We start from the raw sequence: 17,732 nt of genomic DNA, 5'->3' as shown, positions 1-17,732 counted from the left end.
TTTCTTTCTCCTTCTCTTCTACAGTTTAGTTTTCTTTTCATTAAACGATTTTGGATATCACAAATTTGCGAACCAAAATTCAAACAACTTTTTTCTCTGATCTTCAACACTAACTGTCAGATTGACTTAGATTTAAGGTATGTTCTTCTACTCGTCGATGGATACTGATTCATTGTACCAATCGTCGAATCGTCGTTTAGAGCTTTTGCGAAACATTTAAGAAAAACTTAACAACCTAGTGACTTAAATAAAAAATTTTGAATAGCTCTGTGACTTAAATGAAAACTTTCGAATAGTTCAGTGACCAAAACAAAAACATAACTATAATTTAATGATTAATGGTGTAGTTTACCCTAAAAATTAAAAGCAAATTAACCTAGGTGAGAGTCATTTTCTCAAACCCATGCCATTTTCATCATCTTATAACAGTTGGATGATTGTCAAAGGGGCCTTCTTTATTATACATACCCTATATGGTCTACCCAAAACAAGACTTGCCATCCCATCCGTGGTGTAATCCCTTTATGATAAATATAGACTACTTACACATCCCATTTCCGTCTAAACATAGCCATAATTACACACATTAAGGCATTTGGTTATGGAATTACTGATTCTTTTCTCTAATAAATGTACATCCAAAGTGTTTGTCTCTAGAATAACCTTCCTCAAACCCATATCCTATGCACAACTCAAGCCATCGTAAATTCCCCATAATTTCGAATCACCAACTATACATGCTCCACACTATCGTATGAACTCCATAACCCATTAGCTATTACTATCCCATATGATCCTCTCAACGGAAGCCAACTCTTTAGTGGTCATTTTTGCAGCATCAATGTTCACCTTATACCAACCACATAAAAGTCATTCCCCCCTAATTAGTCGACTAACTCATTACCCTTTATTCACATGTAACAATTTTGTTGCGCCATAGCAGTTCTTGTCTCATCTCTCATCTAAAGCTTCTCGCAAGCACTCGTTCAACTTCCACATAGTTTGGGTCAAAGATCATCTTGATCTTTCTAAGCCAAAGGTTCCAACAAAAAAATACAAAGAGTAGATCCCCATACTTAGGCTCTTTTGTGATACGAACTCGATTGTAGATGTCTCGAGTAGTATTTGTTGTCCAATCGTGAATTTGAGTAAGAGCTGTATCGTTTTAGAAATGAATTAAGTTTAATCAAAATAGACTAATGAGAAGAAAGAAATAGACTTAAAACAAGGTTGCGAAATGGTAAAGCAAAGATAGGTAATTCGATTAAGGCTTGAGAATGAACCGGAAATAATGTGATTGTTGACCCGAAACTCAAAATAGGTCTTAGGTGAATTCAGTTTAGGGAAAACAGCACAAAACCTTGACACACTATCAAATGTGATAGGAACTAAATGTAATGAATGCCACACTAGAAAGTGATAAGTTCGATTAATAATAGAAAGGAAATAACGCCACAAGCTATGCTCGATAAGTCAAATCAGTCCCAAGAAAACAAAGAGATTTGAAAATCTCACAAATATCAATTTGATTCATATATTCGGCAAAAGTCCATTACAATGAGCTGATTACAAGTATTTATAGTGCTAGATAAAGGCCTAGCCGAATAGTCACAATGATCAGCTTAAATGAGCTATTAATGGCTGAAATAAAACTTAATCAATAAGCACAAACTCTTGAATTCCTCTAAGCCTAAGCAACTCCAACCATCAATATGATTTATTGCTCCAATTCAGCTAATTTAATGAGTTTGAATGCTTAGGTTTCATTCTTGAGTAGCCAAAGAGTTTTTGGAATAAGTTTTAAATTCCCTCTTGGAAGCCGAATAGACACCAGCAATATTCATGATATTTTTGGTCACACAAACAGACCATGGAGTGTTCATAAAGAGGCAACCAATTATGGAATTTGTAATCACACCTTTGTCCATTGCTATTCTTGAAGGGCTCCCTGAAGAAGATGGAGAGGCTGCCGAATTTTAATGATGCATATTGCTCTCCTTTTATTATTGTAACAGCCCCTTGTATGTAACCGATTCCAACTGAATAGTCGCATTTATTACTTTGTAACAGCCCTTGTACATAATTGATTCCAACTAAATAGTCACCTACAAGCATTTGTTAATAGACACATTAAAATCAAGCTTAAACTAAGACATAATTATAACACATATTTAAGCTAAGTTACTAATTAATTTTAGCTGTAGCTAAACATATTTAAAACATGTAATAGGCTGGACATATTAAAAGCATGTGATAAATTAAGGCACATTTAAATTCAACTGAAACATATTAAAATTATGTATGAACTAACACTTAATTAAAATGGCCAGAATTTAAACACATTTATTTAGACTAAACTATATTAACTAACTTAATTAAATAGCTAGCAGCTTTAGAATGCATGGACTAATTGAGCTGAACCAAGTTAACTAATTTAGCTAAGCAAGTAATTATTCCAGCAACTAAAACGAAATAATTTAAAAATGAATTGAAAACGAGCAAACAAGCTTATTGAGCTGGAAATGAGCTGAATTGAGCTCAACGAGCTGAGATTAAGCTTCATTTTTCACTTGGGCCCCTCAAGCTTAGGCCACTCTCGATGACACCGAATTGTGTCGAAACATGATGCAACCAGGTTCGCATCACTTTGCAAAATATGCAGTTGCTTGAATATTTACAGGAATTCAATCATTGAGCTCTAACAAAATAAAATCAGTTGACTTACTTTCTTCAACCAACGCACCACATCTCGATTGAGCCGCAAAACATTGAAATAGCTTATGGTTAATGTCTTCAACAACATTCCCATAAAAAACACACACACACGCAATATGGGTGACTCGCAATATGCCTCCTCATGTGTTCACCCGTTAGTTAGCAAGTGTCAATGACAAACTAACCAAAAAAAACTTGGACCTTTTGTGGTCCTTGAAACTACTAGACTCGTTTCCAGTGCACATCACTGCTATATCCAACCTCTTCCATTACCATATCATATGTTGATTTAGTCGAGAAACAATTATCATGTTAGGGCAAAACTAAACTTAACGAAACAACGCAAAGGCATAAGTGGTATTCCTACACACAAAATATTAATTTGAAAATTATGGAAAGCCCAATAACACAATATATCAACAATCAATGCACATAAACAACAATAATTCAAGCAAAAATAATAAATCGAGATACACAATTTTTACATAGAAAACCCCTTTAAAACAAAGGGTAAAAACCATGAGACTTGAAAGTTTACCAAAAATTTTCAATATAATCAAAGCCTTCCTAAAAGATCACAACTAAGCCATCATAAAGCCTTCTTAAAAGATCACAACTAAGCCATCATAAAGAGTATACAACTCAAACAAGACTATCAACAAAAAATCTCAAGCAAACTTTAAGAGAAAAGTTGAGAATATCACCAAAAAGAGGTTAGCTTTGAAAGTTGAAAACCCCAAAGCTATAGTAACCCAAATGAAAAGCGAGCCATACATATTAAAGATCTTCAAGTCTACTAGCTACCATAAAATATCAACTCCAATGGACATTGAATGAATCTCTAATCGAAAAAAATACTACAGCTGGTCTATGTAAAAAAATTGTATTCTCTCCCACTTTTGTCCCTTTTTTTCTTTGATTTTGCTAGCGCACATACAACACCATGAAAAAAAACATTATTTCCCCCACTTAAATATATAGTGCACAAAAACAAGTGGGCTCCCATTATATGGGGATGTTCACCATACCGACGATCGAACAACAAGCTTCAAACTTCTCTCTTGGTAAGGCATTGGTCAACATATCCACACTATTATCATCAGTATGAATTTACTTAAACTCTATAAATTTAGCCTCGAGTGTAACACCTCTCGCCCGTATCCGATGCCGGGACAGGGTTCGAGGTGTTACCAGACTTAACTCAAGCATGTGCATATAAAATCGGGCCATAAAATTTCTTTTAAATTAAAACTTCTCGTTCACATGCATTAAGGCTCCACACACCTGTGTGGGTATAGACCGTGTGGTCACACATGCCCATGCCTTTAGCCTGTGTGCAACACTGACTTTAAAACAAGGCCATGACAGACACCCGTGTGGCCTGCCCATGTTTAACATTAACTTTAAAACACGGCCATGACACACGCCTGTGTCGCCTGCCTGTGTACAACACTGACTTTAAAATTTTAAGTTCAGGGGATGCACGGCTATAACACACACCCATGGGAGTGAGCCGTGTGTCACACACGGCCTAGTCACATGCCTGTGTGGACAAAAGGAGGCTATTTTTTTCCAAGCCATTTTGTCACCCATTTACACTACCTACACAAGATCGTCTCAATATACTAATTTCACCACAATAGCCACCAATTCATCCATAGAAAGAACATTATATGCATTTACCAAAATGAATAATAGCCATTATTATAGGCTTGATACAAAATGAAGGGATTTTGACTTAAGCCAAAATACATAACCCATTTCTCATTAAATCAAACATCCTAGTCTAGCCTTATACATACCATACTCAAAATAAGATTTATACTATACCAAGTGCTTCGATTGATAGTGTGATCGATATCTCTGACTTCAAGGGATCCTTGAGCTAATTAAGCAGCACTGAAAGAAAAGGGAAAGGAAAAAGAGTAAGCATAAAGCTTAGTAAGTTGCATATAAATAAAAATACAACAACAATTTCACCATTAGTCATCATGCTCATAACTCAAAGGTAAGTATAAACTTAACTTACTCATTATCATCTACTCAAGTCACATTTTCTAATTTGAGCTCATTACTCATTGATTTCCAATAAGTACCTATATCACTCACAACATTATTATACTTTTCTTTATTAAAGCACTTTCATAACCTTTAAATTTAAACCTTTCGGAATATTACCGGATATTCTAAAAGTCTCAAACATGGGATAAGTTGTCGATGCCATGTCCTAGACATGGTCTTACACTAGCTCTCATATATACGTGCTGATGCATGTCCCAAACATGTCTTACACTAGCACAACTCTTAGTCAATGCATGTCCCAGACATGTCTTACACTGGCTATCATCATCGAGGTCGATGCATGTCCCAGACATGTCTTACACTGGCACTCATCTCTACGTCGATGCCATGTCCCAAACATGGTCTTACACTGGCACTCATAATGTGGCTAATGCATTTCCCAGACATGTCTTACACTGGTACACAAGTAATCCGAATGTTATGGCATGAATATCCGGTTTGTTTCCTAGGGTCTCAACTAGATCTTTCTATTATCTCAATCAATAATACGCATTCTTAATTCACAATCTAACAATTCATACTATATCAATTCAATAACAATTCGACTACATACATCCACAATTTAGTTGCATTATTTACATACAACTTACCTCAGGTTACAAAATGTACTCGACTAGTCGGTTTAGTCGATTTGCTTGGCTTTCTCCCGGTCTAGGTCCGGATTTGGCAATTCTTGATCTATAATAAAAAAATGCACTCATTTAGTCACTAAATACAATTAGGCAATCTAAAATTCACATATCAGGTAAAATGACTATTTTGCCCCTAGACCTTGGCAAAATGACCATTTTGCCCCTATGCTCAAAATTCAATTTTTATTGAATTTCTTCGTATCTTAGGCCTAGCTGACCCCTTTTTACTCTTATAGCATCACCAAATTCTCACTATTTCACACCATTATCATCTAATTTCACAAACTTTGCAAAATGGTCCCACAAGGGTTTTCATGAGAAGTTCTTTCACAAAAGTTGTCTATTACACAACTAAGACTCATTTTCTTCCATAAAAACTCAGCAAACATCACAAATATTTTCATGGCAAAACCCTAAACTTTCAACCATGTTGCAAAATAGACCTTTCATTAGAAAGCCTATGCTTCAAGGAGTCCAAAGATGTAAAAATCATTAAGAGAAACTTTCAAAAACACTTCCTTAAAAGGCTTAATGTTGTTGAAAATTTTAAAGCTTTCAAAACCCCATTCTTTGCTGAAAATTTTGGTGGAGGAAGAAGATGGAAAGGGATGATATCATTCTTCTTTCATCTATTTCTATTTTAGTCAAAACAAGTCACCTAACCTACCAAATTTTAAAATTTTGTCTCCTCTTGACCCTATGGCCGGATATGCTCCTTTAAAAAGGTCCAATTGCTCTTTTAAAGCCCCAAATTTTAGCTCTCTAGCTAATTGACACATTTGGGTACTAAAATGTAACTTTTTCCTTTTATGCGATTTAGTCCTTTCTCGCAATTGGGCTCAAAAACATTAAAATTAGTTTCCCATATTTCTCATGCACTACTCAAATCGTACTATAACCTCATAATAATAATAAAAATAATTTTTTCCGACTTCGAATTTGTGGTCCCGAGACCACTGTTCTGACTAGGCCCTAAATCATGTTGTTACATCGAGAAATTCTCGTATCTAGTGATACTTTATGCGAGTCTCAAGGCCTAGTTTTAGACCCATGGATGTGATCGACTTACACTACCTCAAGGCCCAATAATAAGGTCAAAGGCCAAACAAATCAAGATTCAATCAAAGACAATATGTGAGAATGAATCTTTTTGAGAAAAGCAAAAATGATACTTGCACAAAAGAATGAAATTTATTAAAGTCAATTCAACCAAGTTGCCAATTTTCAAGCTAAAAAGATTAGGCAACTTGAGACGAATTTTTGGATGGTATCTAGATAATTATGGGCTTAGATGTTGGCATATATTTGGAAGATCTATCTCTTAGCTTCGAATTGCTTTTTGAATCAATCAATTTCGAGTTCGAGAGCTTAAGTTATGACTATTTTAGTGAAGATTACATTAGTAGAATTTCTAGATAGGATTATTATAGAAATTACGAGTTTTCAAGCTTTTTATCTGAGTTTAAATCATATTAAGTTCAAGTTTTAGGCTTAAATTGTATACATATGAGCCCAATATTTTATTTATTAAGTTTTATTATTTTAATTTTTATTTATTCCAAATTTTGGATAATTTTAAGTAATTTAAGTTATTTAGGAGTTTTATGTCAATAAGAAAGTTTAGTTTAAAACTACTTGTTGTTTAGATTAACTAAAGTTTCGATATACTCGAGATTTTTTTTTATATGCACTTAGCTAACCTATATAAAGGTCCATTCATTGTACAAAATGAATTCATTCATTATTCACTTTGAGTTAATAAAATTCTCTTTGAGTTTTCTTTTAAAAGTTTCTCTTTAAGTTTTCTTTTAGAAGAGTTTTAACAATCTTTTTAGATTGTGAGAATTATCTTCAAGCTTTTTCTTGCCAAATTTTCTTTTTTGGAGGGGAAATTAGAGTTTTTTGAAAGAGGTTGTGGATTCCTCAAGTTTTTAAGGCTCCTTAAGACATCTACACGCTATCTTCATCTTCTTCTATCTATCTGTTGGATCTGGTGCCCTGAGTGTAGTATATTCGTTTGTAAACTTGTAATTTTTTTTATTAGATTGGTTAATAAAATAAATTCATTGATCACATTAATATTTTGTACAATTTTTCTCATATGGTTTTTGCCTACAATGGAAAATGAAATCAAATGTTGCTCATTGGTTGTCTAAGTTTAAACTAATATTAAGTGGTGTTACGTGGTTGGATTGTAATACAAAAAAAAACAACTTATATTAGTAACAAATCTAAACATTTCTTTAGTCTAACAAAAAATGAGCAAACCGATTGAAAGACTAATATGTTGTCTATCAAGTCCAATTAAAAGATGCTTTCTTTTGAGCATCGGAGTAGATGACTCCCAGAAGATAGAGACATAGTTGTGGCTAACTAGATTAACAGTAAATCGAGCTAGACCCAAGAAGAATAGATTCTAAATCTATTTGTGGATTTATTCAATTGTTACATTTATGGTGTGGCATACCTAAATCCTAAATGGATGACAAACTATGTATGTGTGGCTCGTACACTTTGATGTAAGTAAAATCCTAGGTTCGAATAGATAAGGAATCGAAAGCTGGTGCGTTAGGTGTATGACTTCTGAAGTATGTAGCGTCATTTAGAACAGTGGAATTCCTATCTTGAGACATGGTTAAATGATATCCTCTCATTGGCATTACATGGTTGATGAAAAGTAAACATGGCTACGAGTCATTCGTCTTTGTGATGGATGACTGGATTACTATTTGATAGTAATTGACTTTTCATGAAAGAAGATGTAATGGTTACCATGAGATAAAATAGAATCATATGGGAGAACGAATATTATTCTAAAGTTATTAAGTATATGCTATGAGAGTAACACATTTATGACAAGATCATTGGACAAACACTGGTCGAATTGCTTTTGTAATGATATGTCGTTAGGGAGAGCTCAGTCACGATACTATAGTGGAATGATTTCGTGGCTAAATGAGTTTGTAATTAATAAGAGAAAAGCTGGAACTTAATTTAAACCATTTTAGACTCAATTGTATATGTCCAATCGGTCCCTCCACTAGCTTGTTGAAACTAGAAATGAGTTTGCATGTTGAATCAAATGAATAGAAATGAATAGAAATGGTGAAATCAAGAAATAGGAAACATTTGAGAATGATTACGATTTTCTCCGAAATGAAAAATGAAAAATGAAAAATGGAGAAATAAAATCATTTGAAAATGAATGTAGTTTTCTCTAAAATAAAAATGATCTGAAATTTGAATTTATATTTTTGAATTAAATGAAATTCGAAAATGGAAATAAATCATTTGGTCATAGTAAACTGTTGAACACAAAAATATTAAATATATTTTATCATAGATTCTTTTACAGTAAAGTCGTCATGATTTTAATGGAATTAAAATTGCGTTGAGAAAATTACTTAATTGGAAATATATTGAAGCTTATTTTTGGGAAATTGAAAAATAAATATTGGGTTGGATCAAATTATAAAGTATTTGGTTAAAAGCTCGGAAAGTACTTGTAATTGGACCCGATATGGAAGAGACCCAAAAGCCCCTTATTTTATAAGGTGGGATGGCAAACCCTAGTATTGTTAACTAGGGTTCTGCCCCCTACATCCTAATTAAACTAGGAGTTAATTTTTCAAGTTGAAATAAACTTCTACAATTCAATAAGGGTTCTACCTTCTCCCTTTATAAATATATGGCACAAGTAGGACTATTGACACAACTTTCAGATATCGATATTTTACCCGAAAATAAAGAGACTTTTACTCTCTAAGAATTAAATATATTTTTTGGAATAACAATTCTATCGGTTTCTATTTGAGAAGATATTTTCATTTTCACCTAAAAGAAAATAAATCTATTTTCTAGTTCTGTATTTGATTCGAATCGTTTGAGCCCATACTCGAAACAGTTCGTGGTACAAGAGTAATGAAGAATATTGTTTGGTTGAAAGCCAGGAATGACAAAGATCCGTCTATTTGAAAATACAGTGCAAATTTGGTCTATGATTTATTGCTACAATATCACAAAATGGGTCAGTGTTCAAAATTTTAATTTTTTGATGTGCAAGAAAACTATTTTTGAATCGTATTTTTTCCAACACTGTCTTCTTTATTTTATTTTGTTCCTTTTTAATTATTAAAATCTTTGATTTATTTAATTTTTTCTATCTTAATTATTTATTTTAGTTGCTTCATTTAATTTTTTTAGGTCTAATTTGGATTTGTTTGCACTTCAGGTTGTATTAAAATTTAAGTTTCTCTGCTATCATTTAGAGCCAAAAGTCAAATTCGCAACTTGGATAAACTTGTAATCCTCTTCCAAAATTATCTGTATCAATACCTTACATCTATATGTTTAGATTGAGCATAAAAATTCGAATTCTTACCAAAATGAATAACACTTTAGCTATCACAATGTTGGGAAATGTGCCGATATTGTACGATAAATAAAGTTAATTTCACATTTCACTATTATGTCTTTTGTATTTTTGTATTTTATGTTTTGCATGCATAGCAAAATTGTGACAAGCAAATATTAGCTCGTTGATTGTCTAAGTTCAAACTAATGATAAGTGGCACTATAAAAACATCTACATTGTGAGAAAGATAACTTACTTCAGTAGATAATCTAAACGAGTCTGTAATCTCGTAAAAGAATCAAAGTGAGCATTTGATTCAAATATTTAGAATGATTATTATTTCGTCTAAAATTCCAATTGGGGAGATGATTAGTTTTGGCTATTAGAGCAGTTAACTCCACGGGTAGAAACAAAGATGTAATCATTGGAAGAATTATACATTGGACTGGACCTAAGATGAATTAATTTTGAATCCTTTTTTTCAATTAATTCACTTGTGATGTTCATAGCATGATTTACCTAAATCTTGAGTTAGTCACTAACCATGTGTATATAAACTCATGTTCTTTGATATAAGTGGAGGCTTATGCTCTAAAGATGATCGAGCCCATAGTCGATATGTTGGGTACATAACTTGTGTATGGCATGACTTTACTAGCAAAAATGGAATTCATAGCTCGATTAAAGACTTAACAATATCCTCTCATTGATATTGTGTGGATTGATGAATATGGAATGTGATCACTTGTTGTTTGTTCTCGAATGAGCAATTTATCACAGTCATTTATTGACAGTTTTTGTATTAAACATTAAGAAGACACAATGGTGACAATGAGATAAAATAGGATTGTATTAAGTAAACAAATTTAACTCAAAGGAATCAAAGATATCATATGAGGGTAACACACACATGACAAGGTCATCGGACAAAGCAATTGGATGAATTGTTTTTGTAAAGAGTATACAATAAGAGTTTTTAATCATGGTACTTATTATGGACTGACTCCATTATTAAGTAAATTGTGAATTATCAGAAAGATTCTGCTGAACATAATTGCAATTACTTGAGCCTAATTGTATATGTCTGATTGGTCCCTCCGCCAGCTCAGCAAAAGCTCGATTATACTGTATTTGAATAAGAAGAAAACTTTATGACTTTGGAAATAATTTAATTGAGTTGATTTATTCGATGTGGAATTAAATTAGGCAATCGTGAGAATTGTTCAACTAAAGAATTTAATTAAAGAATTTTCTTGAAATATTAATTTGGAAAATCTAACTGATTTCATGAAAAATTAATTTTGATCAAGTAAAATAAAATTAATCAAATTAATTAAAATTAATATGATATTTTTAGAAATTAATTTTCAAGTCAGACAATTTGCCCAAAGGGTAATTGAACTTGAAAATTAGACTCGAGATCGAAAATTGGGCCTATGAATCCAAAATCGAGATCGAGATTGAAAAACTAGTTGAACCGAACCTTGTATGCGAAAACAGGTCAACGGTCCAACCCGTGGCTGGATTGGATCGATCGGGTAGTCACTAACCCAGACCAAATCGACTCAAGGTGCCGTAAGGCTATCATGCCTGCACCATCGAGCACTATGATGTCGATGGCTGTAACAGCGAGATCTTGGTGGTCGAGAGATGGTCGGGGCAGTGGTTTTTTGGTGGTTGAGTAGTAGAAGAATTACACTCTTACTAAGGCTCTACTGGATAATTTGATTTTGGATTAACTATTCCAAAAATGATATCATTTTAATAAATTTAATATTAAATTTAATTTAATACTTATCTTGATAGTAATTTTTTAATATTAATGTGATTATCTTAATATTAAATAATTTAAATTTAATATTTATTTTATAGATAAATATTTTATTAATTTAATAGATTTAATGTTAAATTTAATCTAATATTTATCTTGATAAGTATTATATTAATTTAATATTAAAGTGATTAAGTTTAATTATAGTTGAACTCTTTAAACTCTCACTATATAAAGAGAGCCTTGGGTCCAGAAAATTTCTAGAGATATTTTTCTTATTTACAATATAGCCTAGAAGTTTAGATAAATTATGAGATTACTCCACTGGTAATTTTGTGGAAATTTTTTTGATTTAAAGTGAGTCCACACTCGGTAGACTTAAGCTTGAGGATAACGAAGAAGACTACTTGGTTGAAGCATTCATCCTAGATGAATCGAATTGGTACAATTTTGATAAGTGTTTATTACTTTAGATAACACAACCAAGTTCTAGTTTTGGAAAACTATTTAAAACTCTGATTTTTCCTCAATTATATTTTCTACTATGTTTTTCCAAACCCGATTTTCCAACATACAAAACAAAAAACACCTCTCTTGAGAAAAGTTGAGTTCTTGCTCAAATTTCTTTATCCAAAGTAAATCCTTGCACACTTTGGTAGCTACAATAAAATCATACACAAAAGTGGATAAAATCAAAGATTTTTACAATCTAGATTGCGAAGCCACAACTCTCCTTACAAAAGTGATCAAGTAATTCGAAGTAGATCTTGTTACGTCAATATCCTTGGCCATATTTGAATTTGTGTAACCAACTAGAACGAGTTTCTCACTACGAAAACAAAGTTTCAATTTGGAAGTGCCTTAAAGATATCTCATAATCAACTTTATTACATTGCAATGCTCTTTTCGTGGATTAGAAAGAAACCGACTATCAGTACCCATCGCATAAGCTAAGTTCTGTCTCGTGCATGCTATTGTAGACATCAAACTACCTACAGCTGAAAAGTAGGGAATTTTTGCATGTCTTCTGGCTTTTTTTTTTTTTCTGTTCAAGGACTTTTCTTGACACTTAAGTTGAACTACATAGCAAATGGAGTGCTCACCACCTTAGCTCTATCCATGTTAAATCTTTGAAGTACTTTCTCAATGTACCTCTCTTATGATAACCATAACTTCCTTGCCTTTTATCACCTGTCAATCAAATGACAATGATTTGCTTTGTTGGCCCTAAATCCTTCATGGTGAATGACTTTTTCAACTCTTGCATCAACATGAAAATTTTAGAAGCATTACGATCAACAATAAGCATATTATCAAACATAAAGCAATAGAATAAAGAAATCATCACCAGAGAATCTTTGAACAAAAACACAATGATCAAAATAGTCTTTTTATAGCCGTGCTACCCCATAATAGACTCAAACTTCTTGTACCATTGCCTCAGAGCTTTCTTCAACCTATACAAACTCTGCTTCAGTCTACACACATAGTCCTCTTTCACTTGTGCAACAAAACCCTCTAGCTGCTCAATATAAAGCTTTCCCAAGGAAAAAAATTTCACGTCCAACTGCTCAACTTCTAAGTCATAATAAGCTATCAAACTCAATATAGTTTTAATAAAGGATATTTTCACAATCAGAGAAAATATTTCCTCAAAGTCAATCCCCTTTTTCTGACTGTAACCCTTAACAACATCTTAGAGTTATTTATCTTTTATTTTGGTAGGATTTTAGGATTTTAGTTTATCTTATAAGTTAATTTTAGTAGATTTTAGGAATTTTATTTTATTTATGTTTTAGTTAATATATATTATTAGTGTTAAATCAGATTTCTTTTTGAGTGTTCTTATCCAATGTAGGTACAATAAAGCATGGGGAAAGGGTAATTTGACATAGGCAATTAAGACAAATCTCCACTCCAATGAAAAATGTTTTCACCCCAAAGAATGTAGGCAAACGACTCTCTACTTTAGTGAAAGATTTTTCTACCCAGCGAAAGCAAATAGACAACTTTCTGTTCCAATGGAAAGATTGTTAGCTGGAGCATGCACATACCTAGATAGTTTTTAAGAGTTATGATTTTTAGAGGTTATAAAAGGAAAAAAAAATGGCCTAGACAAAAAGGAGGAGAGAAGCCACCAAAACTTCAAGCATTAAGAATCGATAGATTTCATTGAGAAGACTGAGTTTCTCCATTTATTTTCTTCTTGTTTCCTTTTTCTATAACTAGTTCTTGTTTTTATTTGAAGAATTTTTTCAAATTTTCCATGAACTAAGTTTTCTTTCTAGGATTGCAATGGATTTCATGCTTAGTTAATTGAATAATTTTCTATTTCTCTCTTTTTTTTTATTTTTAATAAAGATTTGATTTTTTATTCATACTTGTTCTTTATTGATAATAGTCTGGCCAACTATTAGTTGGTCAAAACCTAGAGAAATCAGAAGAAGGCTTTTTGTTTTAGGTATAGAATGAATAACTCTTGGTCTAAATTAGATGGGTCAATCTATGGTTCGTAATTAAGATAAGAATATATTTAATTACTTTGGTAGCCATAATTGGGGTTTATTTTTAATCAAATTGATCTGAATTATTGGCATAGGAATATAGCTCAATAGTTGGATTAAATTATTACTTAGAAAAAAATCAAGGGAATCTTATTACCTTAGGTTAGTAATAAACTCTATTAGGATAAATTGGGTAGAAATAGAACAATTAGCTAATACATTGGAGGAAATTGTAATCCTAGGTTTTTATTACTAATTGATTATTTCGTTTTAATTTCGTTACCTCTATTTATTTATTTGATTTAGTTTAGAAAACTATATTATCGATTTATTTCAATAGGTATTAGAGCAATATTTGGTGATTACCATTATAATTAGTAATAGCTTTCCATGAGATTGATATTTTTATACTACTTGTCACAATATTTATACTTGCGTGTGCAATTTTTTATCAACAAATGACCAATCTAGCTTTGTATCGTGGAGTTGAATTATCTTATTGCTTCAACCTGTAAACCCACCAATTTTTCAAAGCTCTTTTACCCTTTAGCAGTTTCACCAACTTAAAGCTATGGTTGTCATACAAGGGTTAAAATTCATCCTTCATAGCTTCAATCCACTTATCTATGCATTCACTCTCTATAACCTCCTTATAACACTCTAGTTCTCCCCCGTCAGTCAAAAGAGCATACTCATCAATAGAATAGCTCATGGAAGATCGTTGATCTTTAGTTTATCTCTAAGGTGGAACTATTGGTGGAGCTATAGGTGTTTGGTGTTAATCATTCTTAAACTCATCTATAGGAGCATCAAAATCAACTATGCCCTGTTGGTCATTAATGTTATCTTCTTGCATATAATCTTGAATAGGATTTGAAGAAAAAGTTAAAGGAACCGGATCCATGTCAATCAAGTTGCCACCACTTTATGGATCCATCTTGTCCATCTAGTCAGTATCTTTAATGGTCTAATCCTGAAAGATAACCATATCTTTACTTCTCTGAAGTTTGTTTTCAATTAGATTATACAATTTGTACTAAACTCATAATGAACGTAACCAATAAAGATACACTGTCAAGTATTGGCATTCAATTTGGATCTCTCATCTTTTAGAATATAAACAAATACCTTGTAGTTAAACACACATAGGATATCATATGACACATATTTTCCAAACCAAACCTTATCTGATACATCACCCTACAAAGGAAGATTATGAGACAAATTAATCACAAGTGCACTATATACAAACAGCCTAAAAAGATCTAGGCAACTTTGCATCTAAAAGCAAACATCTAACTCTCTCAATCAATGTTTGGTTTATTCTTTTAGCCAACCAATTCAGTTGTGGAGTTTTTGACGGTGTTTTTTGATTTCCAATTCACTGTAATCAATAGTAAACATTAAATGGTCCTCTATACTCGCCACCATTATCAATATGGATGCACTTCAACTTCTTTCCAGTCTCTCTCTCAACTAAAGCTTGAAATTGCTTAAACACATCAAGTACATAATTATTTACTTTCAAAGTATACACACAAAGTTTTCTTAAACAGTCATCAATGAAAGTCATGAAGTAAAATGCACCACCATGTGACTTAGCCTTCAACGGACCACAAACATTGGAATGAACCAACTTTAGCAAATCTAACTTTCTCGAAGGAGGATGACTTAAACGAAACTCTTCTCTGCTTCCCAGCTAGACGATGAACACAGTTCTTCAGCGTAGCATTCTTCAAACTTGAAAGATGATTCTTCTTAACAAAAAAAATTAAGCCCCTTTCTTGCTCATGTGACTAAGTTGCCTATACTACAACTCTATTGATCCATCATCTTTTGTCACATTCACCACACCTCAAAAAGTCAAAACCTACATCAAATATAAGTTCAAACTCCTCTTCTCTTGTGCCACAACCAATGCGCCTTTAGTCAATTTCCACTGGCCCTCACTGAAAGTGTTATAAAAATCATCATCATCAAGCTTTCTTGTAGAAATCAATTTCAAACAAATATATGATGTATGCTTAACATTTCTAAGTGTCAACTTGGTTCCATTATTAGTGACCAAGGTAACATCTCTCATGTAAACAACTTGTACCAAGCCATCATTACCCATCTTCAACACCCTAAGATCTCCAAGAGTATAAGATGTGAAGAACTCCTTCTGTGACATTACCTGAAGTGAAGACTGGTATCTATCACCCAACTAGTCTTGTCACATGTTAGATTGATCAAATTTTCATCACAAAGGACTGATAGATCATCAATAGCAGTAGTAACATGTTCAGATTTCTCTTTATTCATTCTCTCTTTTTTATCATCACTATCTTTTTTCTCTCATTTCCACTTGTAGCAAAACTTATTGATATAACCATTCTTACCACAATGATGACACTCAAGATTCTTGTATCTTAATCTTGACTTGCTTTGTCGTTTATCTCTACCCTTTTCACCTTTTTCTTTGCTTCTCCCCCTACTTTTGGTAACTAGAACCTTGAACAGTGATGGAGAACCTTGAGACCTTTTTCTCACCTCTTAATTCAACACACCACTCTTAGCAATTTCCAAGGTCATAATACCCTTTTGGAGAATGAGTGAAACTCAAAATGTTTCCCAAGAGTCCAATAGAGTAGCTAGCAACTAAAACCCTATTTGGTTATATAAGTCCCATACCAAATAATTGAGTCAACAAATCTTGAAATTCATTCAAGTGGTTGGTTATAGAAGTCCTTTTCTTGTAACTCAACATCATCTTTCTCTCAAGCATGAACAACTTGTTATTGTCAGACTTCGAAGCCTACAAGTTTTCAAGTTCCATAATGTGTCTGCACGTGTCTCTTGATCAATGTGATTGTAAACATTTTATTCAACAAACCGAAAAAACCGCACATCTATTGATGCTCAAATTCTCACTCATTAATTTTTACTTGGGTTTTTGAGTAGCAAAAACATAAAGATGTAAAACTTTCACAAATAGAAGATTTTTATTTTGCTTCACCAAAGTTGATAATTTGTGACATTCAACATAATCATCTGATTAGTGCTAATTTTTATGATTATTGAGGACGAGAATGAAGCTTTGATACTAGTTTGTTAGGACGAAACTGAACTCGCTAAAATAACATGGAAGCATAATCGATATTCTTACACTCCCAATATATTAATTCGTCAATTATGGCAAACTCAATAACACAAAATATATTAATAATGAATGCAAATAAGCCACAATATCATGAGCAAAAATAATAAATCGAGACACAATTTTTATGTGAAAAACCCCATTAAAGCAAAGGGTAAAAATCATGAGACTTGAAAGTCTATAAAAAAAAATTCTACTATAATCAAAATCTTACTACAATATCACAACCAAAAAACCGTAAGAAGTATACAACTTAAACAAGACTATTGACAAGTAATATTTTGGATTGTGGGTGGTCGTACCATGGGGGAGCTTACTTGCTTTAGTGCCCTACGTAAGCTGAAGTTTTGAGTCTTTAAATATTTAAATATGAATTCATCGTTTGCATTGTTACAAATCTTTTTTAGTTTCTCGCTCAAAGTAATTTGAATATTTAATATATATAATTTAAGATATTTATATTCTATTGATTTTATATTTTAAAATTAGTATTTTTATATCGTGTTATATTTTATCTACTTTGTAATATCAAGTC

Source organism: Gossypium arboreum, chromosome 11 (assembly GCF_025698485.1).
Source record: "Gossypium arboreum isolate Shixiya-1 chromosome 11, ASM2569848v2, whole genome shotgun sequence".
Taxonomy (NCBI): domain Eukaryota; kingdom Viridiplantae; phylum Streptophyta; class Magnoliopsida; order Malvales; family Malvaceae; genus Gossypium; species Gossypium arboreum.
Note: the sequence above shows the minus strand (reverse complement) of the source record.